We start from the raw sequence: 14,817 nt of genomic DNA, 5'->3' as shown, positions 1-14,817 counted from the left end.
TTGAGTTTCTGTAGTGAAGTGGACATCACATTTGCCACAATTGTCGACGGTGCCCAGTTCGAGACAAGGTGGGAGTGTCGTTTGGAACCAATCAGAAACGCGTTTTGCGACTTTTGAATGACTCAACATTCCTCGCGTTGGTTTATAAATTTGGTTTTGTTTGCGTCTAAAGACCAGTTGAGGTATTTTCATCGGGTTTCTGTAGTGTAGTGGTTATCACGTTCGCCTCACACGCGAAAGGTCCCCGGTTCGAAACCGGGCAGAAACATGAGATGTTCTACTTTTGAAGACACAAGAGAGAGAAATCTTTTTTCATTGTGTCTTTTCCTCCAAAGTAGCTGCCAGTTATTACTGCGCTCAGTGTTCTCCATCTAGTCTGCTGTACTCAAAGGTCTAGAAGTGAGCAGTCAACGTGTTTCTGTAGTGTAGTGGTTATCAAGTTCGCCTAACGCGCGAAAGGTCCCCGGTTCGAAACCGGGCAGAAACAAGAGACTGTCTCTTTTTTTAAGGAATCGGAAAGAAAAATCTTGTTTCGTCGTGTCTTTCCCACCACGGTAGATGACACACATACCTGCCACTAAGAGTTTGCTTCATATGCAAAAGAACCACTGATTTAAACAGAACAGAAAATGACGCAGGGGTTGCTTTTGCTATGGGGCAGTAACAAAATATTCCCGAGTGACATTCACTTTTAGATGACGAGAGAAGAAAGCCCTTGCATCTCTCTTTACATTAGTTTTGTTTGCCTGTAAGGACGGCTTCAGTTTTTTAAACAGTTTTTCAAGAGTAGGGGTTTTCACTTTTGCCTAACGCGTGAAAGTCCCTGTTTGAAAACCGTTGAGTTTCTGTAGTGAAGTGGACATCACATTTGCCACAATTGTCGACGGTGCCCAGTTCGAGACAAGGTGGGAGTGTCGTTTGGAAACAATCAGAAACGCGTTTTGCGACTTTTGAATGACTCAACATTCCTCGCGTTGGTTTACAAATTTGGTTTTGTTTGCGTCTAAAGACCAGTTGAGGTGTTTTCATCGGGTTTCTGTAGTGTAGTGGTTATCACGTTCGCCTCACACGCGAAAGGTCCCCGGTTCGAAACCGGGCAGAAACATGAGATGTTCTACTTTTGAAGACACAAGAGAGAGAAATCTTTTTTCATTGTGTCTTTTCCTCCAAAGTAGCTGCCAGTTATTACTGCGCTCAGTGTTCTCCATCTAGTCTGCTGTACTCAAAGGTCTAGAAGTGAGCAGTCAATGTGTTTCTGTAGTGTAGTGGTTATCACGTTCGCCTAACACGCGAAAGGTCCCCGGTTCGAAACCGGGCAGAAACAAGAGACTGTCTCTTTTTTTAAGGAATCGGAAAGAAAAATCTTGTTTCGTCGTGTCTTTCCCGCCACGGTAGATGCCACTCATACCTGCCACTAAGAGTTTGCTTCATATGCAAAAGAACCACTGATTTAAACAGAACAGAAAATGACGCAGGGGTTGCTTTTGCTATGGGGCAGTAACAAAATATTCCCGAGTGACATTCACTTTTAGATGACGAGAGAAGAAAGCCCTTGCATTTCTCTTTACATTAGTTTTGTTTGCCTGTAAGGACGGCTTCAGTTTTTTAAACAGTTTTTCAAGAGTAGGGGTTTTCACTTTTGCCTAACGCGTGAAAGTCCCTGTTTGAAAACCGTTGAGTTTCTGTAGTGAAGTGGACATCACATTTGCCACAATTGTCGACGGTGCCCAGTTCGAGACAAGGTGGGAGTGTCGTTTGGAACCAATCAGAAACGCGTTTTGCGACTTTTGAATGACTCAACATTCCTCGCGTTGGTTTATAAATTTGGTTTTGTTTGCGTCTAAAGACCAGTTGAGGTGTTTTCATCGGGTTTCTGTAGTGTAGTGGTTATCACGTTCGCCTCACACGCGAAAGGTCCCCGGTTCGAAACCGGGCAGAAACATGAAATGTTCTACTTTTGAAGACACAAGAGAGAGAAATCTTTTTTCATTGTGTCTTTTCCTCCAAAGTAGCTGCCAGTTATTACTGCGCTCAGTGTTCTCCATCTAGTCTGCTGTACTCAAAGGTCTAGAAGTGAGCAGTCAACGTGTTTCTGTAGTGTAGTGGTTATCACGTTCGCTTAACACTCGAAAGGTCCCCGGTTTGAAACCGGGCAGAAACAAGAGACTGTCTCTTTTTTTAAGGAATCGGAAAAAAAATCTTGTTTCGTCGTGTCTTTCCCGCCACGGTAGATGCCACTCATACCTGCCACTAAGAGTTTGCTTCATATGCAAAAGAACCACTGATTTAAACAGAACAGAAAATGACGCAGGGGTTGCTTTTGCTATGGGGCAGTAACAAAATATTCCCGAGTGACATTCACTTTTAGATGACGAGAGAAGAAAGCCCTTGCATCTCTCTTTACATTAGTTTTGTTTGCCTGTAAGGACGGCTTCAGTTTTTTAAACAGTTTTTCAAGAGTAGGGGTTTTCACTTTTGCCTAACGCGTGAAAGTCCCTGTTTGAAAACCGTTGAGTTTCTGTAGTGAAGTGGACATCACATTTGCCACAATTGTCGACGGTGCCCAGTTCGAGACAAGGTGGGAGTGTCGTTTGGAACCAATCAGAAACGCGTTTTGCGACTTTTGAATGACTCAACATTCCTCGCGTTGGTTTATAAATTTGGTTTTGTTTGCGTCTAAAGACCAGTTGAGGTATTTTCATCGGGTTTCTGTAGTGTAGTGGTTATCACGTTCGCCTCACACGCGAAAGGTCCCCGGTTCGAAACCGGGCAGAAACATGAGATGTTCTACTTTTGAAGACACAAGAGAGAGAAATCTTTTTTCATTGTGTCTTTTCCTCCAAAGTAGCTGCCAGTTATTACTGCGCTCAGTGTTCTCCATCTAGTCTGCTGTACTCAAAGGTCTAGAAGTGAGCAGTCAACGTGTTTCTGTAGTGTAGTGGTTATCACGTTCGCCTAACACGCGAAAGGTCCCCGGTTCGAAACCGGGCAGAAACAAGAGACTGTCTCTTTTTTTAAGGAATCGGAAAGAAAAATCTTGTTTCGTCGTGTCTTTCCCGCCACGGTAGATGCCACTCATACCTGCCACTAAGAGTTTGCTTCATATGCAAAAGAACCACTGATTTAAACAGAACAGAAAATGACGCAGGGGTTGCTTTTGCTATGGGGCAGTAACAAAATATTCCCGAGTGACATTCACTTTTAGATGACGAGAGAAGAAAGCCCTTGCATCTCTCTTTACATTAGTTTTGTTTGCCTGTAAGGACGGCTTCAGTTTTTTAAACAGTTTTTCAAGAGTAGGGGTTTTCACTTTTGCCTAACGCGTGAAAATCCCTGTTTGAAAACCGTTGAGTTTCTGTAGTGAAGTGGACATCACATTTGCCACAATTGTCGACGGTGCCCAGTTCGAGACAAGGTGGGAGTGTCGTTTGGAACCAATCAGAAACGCGTTTTGCGACTTTTGAATGACTCAACATTCCTCGCGTTGGTTTATAAATTTGGTTTTGTTTGCGTCTAAAGACCAGTTGAGGTGTTTTCATTGGGTTTCTGTAGTGTAGTGGTTATCACGTTCGCCTCACACGCGAAAGGTCCCCGGTTCGAAACCGGGCAGAAACATGAGATGTTCTACTTTTGAAGACACAAGAGAGAGAAATCTTTTTTCATTGTGTCTTTTCCTCCAAAGTAGCTGCCAGTTATTACTGCGCTCAGTGTTCTCCATCTAGTCTGCTGTACTCAAAGGTCTAGAAGTGAGCAGTCAACGTGTTTCTGTAGTGTAGTGGTTATCACGTTCGCCTAACACGCGAAAGGTCCCCGGTTCGAAACCGGGCAGAAACAAGAGACTGTCTCTTTTTTTAAGGAATCGGAAAGAAAAATCTTGTTTCGTCGTGTCTTTCCCGTCACGGTAGATGCCACTCATACCTGCCACTAAGAGTTTGCTTCATATGCAAAAGAACCACTGATTTAAACAGAACAGAAAATGACACAGGGGTTGCTTTTGCTATGGGGCAGTAACAAAATATTCCCGAGTGACATTCACTTTTAGATGACGAGAGAAGAAAGCCCTTGCATTTCTCTTTACATTAGTTTTGTTTGCCTGTAAGGACGGCTTCAGTTTTTTAAACAGTTTTTCAAGAGTAGGGGTTTTCACTTTTGCCTAACGCGTGAAAGTCCCTGTTTGAAAACCGTTGAGTTTCTGTAGTGAAGTGGACATCACATTTGCCACAATTGTCGACGGTGCCCAGTTCGAGACAAGGTGGGAGTGTCGTTTGGAACCAATCAGAAACGCGTTTTGCGACTTTTGAATGACTCAACATTCCTCGCGTTGGTTTATAAATTTGGTTTTGTTTGCGTCTAAAGACCAGTTGAGGTGTTTTCATCGGGTTTCTGTAGTGTAGTGGTTATCACGTTCGCCTCACACGCGAAAGGTCCCCGGTTCGAAACCGGGCAGAAACATGAGATGTTCTACTTTTGAAGACACAAGAGAGAGAAATCTTTTTTCATTGTGTCTTTTCCTCCAAAGTAGCTGCCAGTTATTACTGCGCTCAGTGTTCTCCATCTAGTCTGCTGTACTCAAAGGTCTAGAAGTGAGCAGTCAACGTGTTTCTGTAGTGTAGTGGTTATCACGTTCGCCTAACACGCGAAAGGTCCCCTGTTCGAAACCGGGCAGAAACAAGAGACTGTCTCTTTTTTTAAGGAATCGGAAAGAAAAATCTTGTTTCGTCGTGTCTTTCCCGCCACGGTAGATGCCACTCATACCTGCCACTAAGAGTTTGCTTCATATGCAAAAGAACCACTGATTTAAACAGAACAGAAAATGACGCAGGGGTTGCTTTTGCTATGGGGCAGTAACAAAATATTCCCGAGTGACATTCACTTTTAGATGACGAGAGAAGAAAGCCCTTGCATTTCTCTTTACATTGGTTTTGTTTGCCTGTAAGGACGGCTTCAGTTTTTTAAACAGTTTTTCAAGAGTAGGGGTTTTCACTTTTGCCTAACGCGTGAAAGTTCCTGTTTGAAAACCGTTGAGTTTCTGTAGTGAAGTGGACATCACATTTGCCACAATTGTCGACGGTGCCCAGTTCGAGACAAGGTGGGAGTGTCGTTTGGAACCAATCAGAAACGCGTTTTGCGACTTTTGAATGACTCAACATTCCTCGCGTTGGTTTATAAATTTGGTTTTGTTTGCGTCTAAAGACCAGTTGAGGTGTTTTCATCGGGTTTCTGTAGTGCAGTGGTTATCACGTTCGCCTCACACGCGAAAGGTCCCCGGTTCGAAACCGGGCAGAAACATGAGATGTTCTACTTTTGAAGACACAAGAGAGAGAAATCTTTTTTCATTGTGTCTTTTCCTCCAAAGTAGCTGCCAGTTATTACTGCGCTCAGTATTCTCCATCTAGTCTGCTGTACTCAAAGGTCTAGAAGTGAGCAGTCAACGTGTTTCTGTAGTGTAGTGGTTATCACGTTCGCCTAACACGCGAAAGGTCCCCGGTTCGAAACCGGGCAGAAACAAGAGACTGTCTCTTTTTTTAAGGAATCGGAAAGAAAAATCTTGTTTCGTCGTGTTTTTCCCGCCACGGTGTATGCCACTCATACCTGCCACTAAGAGTTTGCTTCATATGCAAAAGAACCACTGATTTAAACAGAACAGAAAATGACGCAGGGGTTGCTTTTGCTATGGGGCAGTAACAAAATATTCCCGAGTGACATTCACTTTTAGATGACGAGAGAAGAAAGCCCTTGCATTTCTCTTTACATTAGTTTTGTTTGCCTGTAAGGACGGCTTCAGTTTTTTAAACAGTTTTTCAAGAGTAGGGGTTTTCACTTTTGCCTAACGCGTGAAAGTCCCTGTTTGAAAACCGTTGAGTTTCTGTAGTGAAGTGGACATCACATTTGCCACAATTGTCGACGGTGCCCAGTTCGAGACAAGGTGGGAGTGTCGTTTGGAAACAATCAGAAACGCGTTTTGCGACTTTTGAATGACTCAACATTCCTCGCGTTGGTTTACAAATTTGGTTTTGTTTGCGTCTAAAGACCAGTTGAGGTGTTTTCATCGGGTTTCTGTAGTGTAGTGGTTATCACGTTCGCCTCACACGCGAAAGGTCCCCGGTTCGAAACCGGGCAGAAACATGAGATGTTCTACTTTTGAAGACACAAGAGAGAGAAATCTTTTTTCATTGTGTCTTTTCCTCCAAAGTAGCTGCCAGTTATTACTGCGCTCAGTGTTCTCCATCTAGTCTGCTGTACTCAAAGGTCTAGAAGTGAGCAGTCAATGTGTTTCTGTAGTGTAGTGGTTATCACGTTCGCCTAACACGCGAAAGGTCCCCGGTTCGAAACCGGGCAGAAACAAGAGACTGTCTCTTTTTTTAAGGAATCGGAAAGAAAAATCTTGTTTCGTCGTGTCTTTCCCGCCACGGTAGATGCCACTCATACCTGCCACTAAGAGTTTGCTTCATATGCAAAAGAACCACTGATTTAAACAGAACAGAAAATGACGCAGGGGTTGCTTTTGCTATGGGGCAGTAACAAAATATTCCCGAGTGACATTCACTTTTAGATGACGAGAGAAGAAAGCCCTTGCATTTCTCTTTACATTAGTTTTGTTTGCCTGTAAGGACGGCTTCAGTTTTTTAAACAGTTTTTCAAGAGTAGGGGTTTTCACTTTTGCCTAACGCGTGAAAGTCCCTGTTTGAAAACCGTTGAGTTTCTGTAGTGAAGTGGACATCACATTTGCCACAATTGTCGACGGTGCCCAGTTCGAGACAAGGTGGGAGTGTCGTTTGGAACCAATCAGAAACGCGTTTTGCGACTTTTGAATGACTCAACATTCCTCGCGTTGGTTTATAAATTTGGTTTTGTTTGCGTCTAAAGACCAGTTGAGGTGTTTTCATCGGGTTTCTGTAGTGTAGTGGTTATCACGTTCGCCTCACACGCGAAAGGTCCCCGGTTCGAAACCGGGCAGAAACATGAAATGTTCTACTTTTGAAGACACAAGAGAGAGAAATCTTTTTTCATTGTGTCTTTTCCTCCAAAGTAGCTGCCAGTTATTACTGCGCTCAGTGTTCTCCATCTAGTCTGCTGTACTCAAAGGTCTAGAAGTGAGCAGTCAACGTGTTTCTGTAGTGTAGTGGTTATCACGTTCGCTTAACACTCGAAAGGTCCCCGGTTTGAAACCGGGCAGAAACAAGAGACTGTCTCTTTTTTTAAGGAATCGGAAAAAAAATCTTGTTTCGTCGTGTCTTTCCCGCCACGGTAGATGCCACTCATACCTGCCACTAAGAGTTTGCTTCATATGCAAAAGAACCACTGATTTAAACAGAACAGAAAATGACGCAGGGGTTGCTTTTGCTATGGGGCAGTAACAAAATATTCCCGAGTGACATTCACTTTTAGATGACGAGAGAAGAAAGCCCTTGCATCTCTCTTTACATTAGTTTTGTTTGCCTGTAAGGACGGCTTCAGTTTTTTAAACAGTTTTTCAAGAGTAGGGGTTTTCACTTTTGCCTAACGCGTGAAAGTCCCTGTTTGAAAACCGTTGAGTTTCTGTAGTGAAGTGGACATCACATTTGCCACAATTGTCGACGGTGCCCAGTTCGAGACAAGGTGGGAGTGTCGTTTGGAACCAATCAGAAACGCGTTTTGCGACTTTTGAATGACTCAACATTCCTCGCGTTGGTTTATAAATTTGGTTTTGTTTGCGTCTAAAGACCAGTTGAGGTATTTTCATCGGGTTTCTGTAGTGTAGTGGTTATCACGTTCGCCTCACACGCGAAAGGTCCCCGGTTCGAAACCGGGCAGAAACATGAGATGTTCTACTTTTGAAGACACAAGAGAGAGAAATCTTTTTTCATTGTGTCTTTTCCTCCAAAGTAGCTGCCAGTTATTACTGCGCTCAGTGTTCTCCATCTAGTCTGCTGTACTCAAAGGTCTAGAAGTGAGCAGTCAACGTGTTTCTGTAGTGTAGTGGTTATCACGTTCGCCTAACACGCGAAAGGTCCCCGGTTCGAAACCGGGCAGAAACAAGAGACTGTCTCTTTTTTTAAGGAATCGGAAAGAAAAATCTTGTTTCGTCGTGTCTTTCCCGCCACGGTAGATGCCACTCATACCTGCCACTAAGAGTTTGCTTCATATGCAAAAGAACCACTGATTTAAACAGAACAGAAAATGACGCAGGGGTTGCTTTTGCTATGGGGCAGTAACAAAATATTCCCGAGTGACATTCACTTTTAGATGACGAGAGAAGAAAGCCCTTGCATCTCTCTTTACATTAGTTTTGTTTGCCTGTAAGGACGGCTTCAGTTTTTTAAACAGTTTTTCAAGAGTAGGGGTTTTCACTTTTGCCTAACGCGTGAAAATCCCTGTTTGAAAACCGTTGAGTTTCTGTAGTGAAGTGGACATCACATTTGCCACAATTGTCGACGGTGCCCAGTTCGAGACAAGGTGGGAGTGTCGTTTGGAACCAATCAGAAACGCGTTTTGCGACTTTTGAATGACTCAACATTCCTCGCGTTGGTTTATAAATTTGGTTTTGTTTGCGTCTAAAGACCAGTTGAGGTGTTTTCATTGGGTTTCTGTAGTGTAGTGGTTATCACGTTCGCCTCACACGCGAAAGGTCCCCGGTTCGAAACCGGGCAGAAACATGAGATGTTCTACTTTTGAAGACACAAGAGAGAGAAATCTTTTTTCATTGTGTCTTTTCCTCCAAAGTAGCTGCCAGTTATTACTGCGCTCAGTGTTCTCCATCTAGTCTGCTGTACTCAAAGGTCTAGAAGTGAGCAGTCAACGTGTTTCTGTAGTGTAGTGGTTATCACGTTCGCCTAACACGCGAAAGGTCCCCGGTTCGAAACCGGGCAGAAACAAGAGACTGTCTCTTTTTTTAAGGAATCGGAAAGAAAAATCTTGTTTCGTCGTGTCTTTCCCGTCACGGTAGATGCCACTCATACCTGCCACTAAGAGTTTGCTTCATATGCAAAAGAACCACTGATTTAAACAGAACAGAAAATGACACAGGGGTTGCTTTTGCTATGGGGCAGTAACAAAATATTCCCGAGTGACATTCACTTTTAGATGACGAGAGAAGAAAGCCCTTGCATTTCTCTTTACATTAGTTTTGTTTGCCTGTAAGGACGGCTTCAGTTTTTTAAACAGTTTTTCAAGAGTAGGGGTTTTCACTTTTGCCTAACGCGTGAAAGTCCCTGTTTGAAAACCGTTGAGTTTCTGTAGTGAAGTGGACATCACATTTGCCACAATTGTCGACGGTGCCCAGTTCGAGACAAGGTGGGAGTGTCGTTTGGAACCAATCAGAAACGCGTTTTGCGACTTTTGAATGACTCAACATTCCTCGCGTTGGTTTATAAATTTGGTTTTGTTTGCGTCTAAAGACCAGTTGAGGTGTTTTCATCGGGTTTCTGTAGTGTAGTGGTTATCACGTTCGCCTCACACGCGAAAGGTCCCCGGTTCGAAACCGGGCAGAAACATGAGATGTTCTACTTTTGAAGACACAAGAGAGAGAAATCTTTTTTCATTGTGTCTTTTCCTCCAAAGTAGCTGCCAGTTATTACTGCGCTCAGTGTTCTCCATCTAGTCTGCTGTACTCAAAGGTCTAGAAGTGAGCAGTCAACGTGTTTCTGTAGTGTAGTGGTTATCACGTTCGCCTAACACGCGAAAGGTCCCCTGTTCGAAACCGGGCAGAAACAAGAGACTGTCTCTTTTTTTAAGGAATCGGAAAGAAAAATCTTGTTTCGTCGTGTCTTTCCCGCCACGGTAGATGCCACTCATACCTGCCACTAAGAGTTTGCTTCATATGCAAAAGAACCACTGATTTAAACAGAACAGAAAATGACGCAGGGGTTGCTTTTGCTATGGGGCAGTAACAAAATATTCCCGAGTGACATTCACTTTTAGATGACGAGAGAAGAAAGCCCTTGCATTTCTCTTTACATTGGTTTTGTTTGCCTGTAAGGACGGCTTCAGTTTTTTAAACAGTTTTTCAAGAGTAGGGGTTTTCACTTTTGCCTAACGCGTGAAAGTTCCTGTTTGAAAACCGTTGAGTTTCTGTAGTGAAGTGGACATCACATTTGCCACAATTGTCGACGGTGCCCAGTTCGAGACAAGGTGGGAGTGTCGTTTGGAACCAATCAGAAACGCGTTTTGCGACTTTTGAATGACTCAACATTCCTCGCGTTGGTTTATAAATTTGGTTTTGTTTGCGTCTAAAGACCAGTTGAGGTGTTTTCATCGGGTTTCTGTAGTGCAGTGGTTATCACGTTCGCCTCACACGCGAAAGGTCCCCGGTTCGAAACCGGGCAGAAACATGAGATGTTCTACTTTTGAAGACACAAGAGAGAGAAATCTTTTTTCATTGTGTCTTTTCCTCCAAAGTAGCTGCCAGTTATTACTGCGCTCAGTATTCTCCATCTAGTCTGCTGTACTCAAAGGTCTAGAAGTGAGCAGTCAACGTGTTTCTGTAGTGTAGTGGTTATCACGTTCGCCTAACACGCGAAAGGTCCCCGGTTCGAAACCGGGCAGAAACAAGAGACTGTCTCTTTTTTTAAGGAATCGGAAAGAAAAATCTTGTTTCGTCGTGTTTTTCCCGCCACGGTGTATGCCACTCATACCTGCCACTAAGAGTTTGCTTCATATGCAAAAGAACCACTGATTTAAACAGAACAGAAAATGACGCAGGGGTTGCTTTTGCTATGGGGCAGTAACAAAATATTCCCGAGTGACATTCACTTTTAGATGACGAGAGAAGAAAGCCCTTGCATTTCTCTTTACATTAGTTTTGTTTGCCTGTAAGGACGGCTTCAGTTTTTTAAACAGTTTTTCAAGAGTAGGGGTTTTCACTTTTGCCTAACGCGTGAAAGTCCCTGTTTGAAAACCGTTGAGTTTCTGTAGTGAAGTGGACATCACATTTGCCACAATTGTCGACGGTGCCCAGTTCGAGACAAGGTGGGAGTGTCGTTTGGAACCAATCAGAAACGCGTTTTGCGACTTTTGAATGACTCAACATTCCTCGCGTTGGTTTATAAATTTGGTTTTGTTTGCGTCTAAAGACCAGTTGAGGTGTTTTCATTGGGTTTCTGTAGTGTAGTGGTTATCACGTTCGCCTCACACGCGAAAGGTCCCCGGTTCGAAACCGGGCAGAAACATGAGATGTTCTACTTTTGAAGACACAAGAGAGAGAAATCTTTTTTCATTGTGTCTTTTCCTCCAAAGTAGCTGCCAGTTATTACTGCGCTCAGTGTTCTCCATCTAGTCTGCTGTACTCAAAGGTCTAGAAGTGAGCAGTCAACGTGTTTCTGTAGTGTAGTGGTTATCACGTTCGCCTAACACGCGAAAGGTCCCCTGTTCGAAACCGGGCAGAAACAAGAGACTGTCTCTTTTTTTAAGGAATCGGAAAGAAAAATCTTGTTTCGTCGTGTTTTTCCCGCCACGGTAGATGCCACTCATATCTGCCACTAAGAGTTTGCTTCATATGCAAAAGAACCACTGATTTAAACAGAACAGAAAATGACGCAGGGGTTGCTTTTGCTATGGGGCAGTAACAAAATATTCCCGAGTGACATTCACTTTTAGATGACGAGAGAAGAAAGCCCTTGCATTTCTCTTTACATTGGTTTTGTTTGCCTGTAAGGACGGCTTCAGTTTTTTAAACAGTTTTTCAAGAGTAGGGGTTTTCACTTTTGCCTAACGCGTGAAAGTTCCTGTTTGAAAACCGTTGAGTTTCTGTAGTGAAGTGGACATCACATTTGCCACAATTGTCGACGGTGCCCAGTTCGAGACAAGGTGGGAGTGTCGTTTGGAACCAATCAGAAACGCGTTTTGCGACTTTTGAATGACTCAACATTCCTCGCGTTGGTTTATAAATTTGGTTTTGTTTGCGTCTAAAGACCAGTTGAGGTGTTTTCATCGGGTTTCTGTAGTGTAGTGGTTATCACGTTCGCCTCACACGCGAAAGGTCCCCGGTTCGAAACCGGGCAGAAACATGAGTTGTTGTACTTTTGAAGACACAAGAGAGAGAAATCTTTTTTCATTGTGTCTTTTCCTCCAAAGTAGCTGCCAGTTATTACTGCGCTCAGTGTTCTCCATCTAGTCTGCTGTACTCAAAGGTCTAGAAGTGAGCAGTCAACGTGTTTCTGTAGTGTAGTGGTTATCACGTTCGCCTAACACGCGAAAGGTCCCCGGTTCGAAACCGGGCAGAAACAAGAGACTGTCTCTTTTTTTAAGGAATCGGAAAGAAAAATCTTGTTTCGTCGTGTCTTTCCCACCACGGTAGATGCCACTCATACCTGCCACTAAGAGTTTGCTTCATATGCAAAAGAACCACTGATTTAAACAGAACAGAAAATGACGCAGGGGTTGCTTTTGCTATGGGGCAGTAACAAAATATTCCCGAGTGACATTCACTTTTAGATGACGAGAGAAGAAAGCCCTTGCATTTCTCTTTACATTGGTTTTGTTTGCCTGTAAAGACGGCTTCAGTTCTTTAAACAGTTTTTCAAGAGTAGGGGTTTTCACTTTTGCCTAACGCGTGAAAGTTCCTGTTTGAAAACCGTTGAGTTTCTGTAGTGAAGTGGACATCACATTTGCCACAATTGTCGACGGTGCCCAGTTCGAGACAAGGTGGGAGTGTCGTTTGGAACCAATCAGAAACGCGTTTTGCGACTTTTGAATGACTCAACATTCCTCGCGTTGGTTTATAAATTTGGTTTTGTTTGTGTCTAAAGACCAGTTGAGGTGTTTTCATCGGGTTTCTGTAGTGTAGTGGTTATCACGTTCGCCTCACACGCGAAAGGTCCCCGGTTCGAAACCGGGCAGAAACATGAGATGTTCTACTTTTGAAGACACAAGAGAGAGAAATCTTTTTTCATTGTGTCTTTTCCTCCAAAGTAGCTGCCAGTTATTACTGCGCTCAGTGTTCTCCATCTAGTCTGCTGTACTCAAAGGTCTAGAAGTGAGCAGTCAACGTGTTTCTGTAGTGTAGTGGTTATCACGTTCGCCTAACACGCGAAAGGTCCCCGGTTCGAAACCGGGCAGAAACAAGAGACTGTCTCTTTTTTTAAGGAATCGGAAAGAAAAATCTTGTTTCGTCGTGTTTTTCCCGCCACGGTGTATGCCACTCATACCTGCCACTAAGAGTTTGCTTCATATGCAAAAGAACCACTGATTTAAACAGAACAGAAAATGACGCAGGGGTTGCTTTTGCTATGGGGCAGTAACAAAATATTCCCGAGTGACATTCACTTTTAGATGACGAGAGAAGAAAGCCCTTGCATTTCTCTTTACATTAGTTTTGTTTGCCTGTAAGGACGGCTTCAGTTTTTTAAACAGTTTTTCAAGAGTAGGGGTTTTCACTTTTGCCTAACGCGTGAAAGTCCCTGTTTGAAAACCGTTGAGTTTCTGTAGTGAAGTGGACATCACATTTGCCACAATTGTCGACGGTGCCCAGTTCGAGACAAGGTGGGAGTGTCGTTTGGAACCAATCAGAAACGCGTTTTGCGACTTTTGAATGACTCAACATTCCTCGCGTTGGTTTATAAATTTGGTTTTGTTTGCGTCTAAAGACCAGTTGAGGGTTTTTCATCGTGTTTCTGTAGTGTAGTGGTTATCACGTTCGCCTCACACGCGAAAGGTCCCCGGTTCGAAACCGGGCAGAAACATGAGATGTTCTACTTTTGAAGACACAAGAGAGAGAAATCTTTTTTCATTGTGTCTTTTCCTCCAAAGTAGCTGCCAGTTATTATTGCGCTCAGTGTTCTCCATCTAGTCTGCTGTACTCAAAGTCTAGAAGTGAGCAGTCAACGTGTTTCTGTAGTGTAGTGGTTATCACGTTCGCCTAACACGCGAAAGGTCCCCGGTCCGAAACCGGGCAGAAACAAGAGACTGTCTCTTTTTTTAAGGAATCGGAAAGAAAAATCTTGTTTCGTCGTGTCTTTCCCGCCACGGTAGATGCCACTCATACCTGCCACTAAGAGTTTGCTTCATATGCAAAAGAACCACTGATTTAAACAGAACAGAAAATGACGCAGGGGTTGCTTTTGCTATGGGGCAGTAACAAAATATTCCCGAGTGACATTCACTTTTAGATGACGAGAGAAGAAAGCCCTTGCATTTCACTTTACATTAGTTTTGTTTGCCTGTAAGGACGGCTTCAGTTTTTTAAACAGTTTTTCAAGAGTAGGGGTTTTCACTTTTGCCTAACGCGTGAAAGTCCCTGTTTGAAAACCGTTGAGTTTCTGTAGTGAAGTGGACATCACATTTGCCACAATTGTCGACGGTGCCCAGTTCGAGACAAGGTGGGAGTGTCGTTTGGAACCAATCAGAAACGCGTTTTGCGACTTTTGAATGACTCAACATTCCTCGCGTTGGTTTATAAATTTGGTTTTGTTTGCGTCTAAAGACCAGTTGAGGTGTTTTCATCGGGTTTCTGTAGTGACCTTTCACACGCGAAAGGTCCCCGGTTCGAAACCGGGCAGAAACATGAGATGTTCTACTTTTGAAGACACAAGAGAGAGAAATCTTTTTTCATTGTGTCTTTTCCTCCAAAGTAGCTGCCAGTTATTATTGCGCTCAGTGTTCTCCATCTAGTCTGCTGTACTCAAAGGTCTAGAAGTGAGCAGTCAACGTGTTTCTGTAGTGTAGTGGTTATCACGTTCGCCTAACACGCGAAAGGTCCCTGGTTCGAAACCGGGCAGAAACAAGAGACTGTCTCTTTTTTTAAGGAATCGGAAAGAAAAATCTTGTTTCGTCGTGTCTTTTCCGCCACGGTAGATGCCACTCATACCTGCCACTAAGAGTTTGCTTCATATGCAAAAGAAC

At 43.5% G+C, this 14,817-nt stretch overlaps 26 non-coding genes across 26 annotated transcripts; all 26 read left to right on the top strand.

Moving 5' to 3' along the window:
* The first annotated feature begins 195 nt into the window (after positions 1-195).
* TRNAV-CAC (transfer RNA valine (anticodon CAC)) lies at positions 196-268 on the top strand. The gene has a single exon. It is a non-coding gene; the product is annotated as a tRNA-Val (tRNA).
* A 764-nt stretch (positions 269-1,032) lies between these two features.
* Positions 1,033-1,105, top strand: TRNAV-CAC (transfer RNA valine (anticodon CAC)). The gene has a single exon. It is a non-coding gene; the product is annotated as a tRNA-Val (tRNA).
* Positions 1,106-1,251: 146 nt separating this feature from the next.
* Positions 1,252-1,324, top strand: TRNAV-AAC (transfer RNA valine (anticodon AAC)). Its single transcript has one exon. It is a non-coding gene; the product is annotated as a tRNA-Val (tRNA).
* Positions 1,325-1,869: 545 nt separating this feature from the next.
* TRNAV-CAC (transfer RNA valine (anticodon CAC)) lies at positions 1,870-1,942 on the top strand. Its single transcript has one exon. It is a non-coding gene; the product is annotated as a tRNA-Val (tRNA).
* A 763-nt stretch (positions 1,943-2,705) lies between these two features.
* TRNAV-CAC (transfer RNA valine (anticodon CAC)) lies at positions 2,706-2,778 on the top strand. Its single transcript has one exon. It is a non-coding gene; the product is annotated as a tRNA-Val (tRNA).
* A 146-nt stretch (positions 2,779-2,924) lies between these two features.
* Positions 2,925-2,997, top strand: TRNAV-AAC (transfer RNA valine (anticodon AAC)). The gene has a single exon. It is a non-coding gene; the product is annotated as a tRNA-Val (tRNA).
* A 545-nt stretch (positions 2,998-3,542) lies between these two features.
* Positions 3,543-3,615, top strand: TRNAV-CAC (transfer RNA valine (anticodon CAC)). Its single transcript has one exon. It is a non-coding gene; the product is annotated as a tRNA-Val (tRNA).
* A 146-nt stretch (positions 3,616-3,761) lies between these two features.
* On the top strand, positions 3,762-3,834 carry TRNAV-AAC (transfer RNA valine (anticodon AAC)). Its single transcript has one exon. It is a non-coding gene; the product is annotated as a tRNA-Val (tRNA).
* Positions 3,835-4,379: 545 nt separating this feature from the next.
* TRNAV-CAC (transfer RNA valine (anticodon CAC)) lies at positions 4,380-4,452 on the top strand. The gene has a single exon. It is a non-coding gene; the product is annotated as a tRNA-Val (tRNA).
* Positions 4,453-5,435: 983 nt separating this feature from the next.
* TRNAV-AAC (transfer RNA valine (anticodon AAC)) lies at positions 5,436-5,508 on the top strand. Its single transcript has one exon. It is a non-coding gene; the product is annotated as a tRNA-Val (tRNA).
* A 545-nt stretch (positions 5,509-6,053) lies between these two features.
* TRNAV-CAC (transfer RNA valine (anticodon CAC)) lies at positions 6,054-6,126 on the top strand. The gene has a single exon. It is a non-coding gene; the product is annotated as a tRNA-Val (tRNA).
* Positions 6,127-6,272: 146 nt separating this feature from the next.
* Positions 6,273-6,345, top strand: TRNAV-AAC (transfer RNA valine (anticodon AAC)). The gene has a single exon. It is a non-coding gene; the product is annotated as a tRNA-Val (tRNA).
* A 545-nt stretch (positions 6,346-6,890) lies between these two features.
* On the top strand, positions 6,891-6,963 carry TRNAV-CAC (transfer RNA valine (anticodon CAC)). Its single transcript has one exon. It is a non-coding gene; the product is annotated as a tRNA-Val (tRNA).
* A 763-nt stretch (positions 6,964-7,726) lies between these two features.
* TRNAV-CAC (transfer RNA valine (anticodon CAC)) lies at positions 7,727-7,799 on the top strand. Its single transcript has one exon. It is a non-coding gene; the product is annotated as a tRNA-Val (tRNA).
* Positions 7,800-7,945: 146 nt separating this feature from the next.
* Positions 7,946-8,018, top strand: TRNAV-AAC (transfer RNA valine (anticodon AAC)). Its single transcript has one exon. It is a non-coding gene; the product is annotated as a tRNA-Val (tRNA).
* A 545-nt stretch (positions 8,019-8,563) lies between these two features.
* Positions 8,564-8,636, top strand: TRNAV-CAC (transfer RNA valine (anticodon CAC)). The gene has a single exon. It is a non-coding gene; the product is annotated as a tRNA-Val (tRNA).
* Positions 8,637-8,782: 146 nt separating this feature from the next.
* On the top strand, positions 8,783-8,855 carry TRNAV-AAC (transfer RNA valine (anticodon AAC)). Its single transcript has one exon. It is a non-coding gene; the product is annotated as a tRNA-Val (tRNA).
* A 545-nt stretch (positions 8,856-9,400) lies between these two features.
* Positions 9,401-9,473, top strand: TRNAV-CAC (transfer RNA valine (anticodon CAC)). Its single transcript has one exon. It is a non-coding gene; the product is annotated as a tRNA-Val (tRNA).
* A 983-nt stretch (positions 9,474-10,456) lies between these two features.
* TRNAV-AAC (transfer RNA valine (anticodon AAC)) lies at positions 10,457-10,529 on the top strand. Its single transcript has one exon. It is a non-coding gene; the product is annotated as a tRNA-Val (tRNA).
* A 545-nt stretch (positions 10,530-11,074) lies between these two features.
* TRNAV-CAC (transfer RNA valine (anticodon CAC)) lies at positions 11,075-11,147 on the top strand. The gene has a single exon. It is a non-coding gene; the product is annotated as a tRNA-Val (tRNA).
* Positions 11,148-11,911: 764 nt separating this feature from the next.
* On the top strand, positions 11,912-11,984 carry TRNAV-CAC (transfer RNA valine (anticodon CAC)). The gene has a single exon. It is a non-coding gene; the product is annotated as a tRNA-Val (tRNA).
* Positions 11,985-12,130: 146 nt separating this feature from the next.
* TRNAV-AAC (transfer RNA valine (anticodon AAC)) lies at positions 12,131-12,203 on the top strand. The gene has a single exon. It is a non-coding gene; the product is annotated as a tRNA-Val (tRNA).
* A 545-nt stretch (positions 12,204-12,748) lies between these two features.
* Positions 12,749-12,821, top strand: TRNAV-CAC (transfer RNA valine (anticodon CAC)). Its single transcript has one exon. It is a non-coding gene; the product is annotated as a tRNA-Val (tRNA).
* A 146-nt stretch (positions 12,822-12,967) lies between these two features.
* TRNAV-AAC (transfer RNA valine (anticodon AAC)) lies at positions 12,968-13,040 on the top strand. The gene has a single exon. It is a non-coding gene; the product is annotated as a tRNA-Val (tRNA).
* Positions 13,041-13,585: 545 nt separating this feature from the next.
* TRNAV-CAC (transfer RNA valine (anticodon CAC)) lies at positions 13,586-13,658 on the top strand. The gene has a single exon. It is a non-coding gene; the product is annotated as a tRNA-Val (tRNA).
* Positions 13,659-14,625: 967 nt separating this feature from the next.
* On the top strand, positions 14,626-14,698 carry TRNAV-AAC (transfer RNA valine (anticodon AAC)). Its single transcript has one exon. It is a non-coding gene; the product is annotated as a tRNA-Val (tRNA).
* Positions 14,699-14,817: the final 119 nt, after the last annotated feature.

This window comes from Engystomops pustulosus, chromosome 6 (assembly GCF_040894005.1).
Source record: "Engystomops pustulosus chromosome 6, aEngPut4.maternal, whole genome shotgun sequence".
NCBI classification, from domain to species: domain Eukaryota; kingdom Metazoa; phylum Chordata; class Amphibia; order Anura; family Leptodactylidae; genus Engystomops; species Engystomops pustulosus.
The sequence above is the reverse complement of the archived record's forward strand: the minus strand, read 5'-3'. Positions and strand labels throughout refer to the sequence as shown.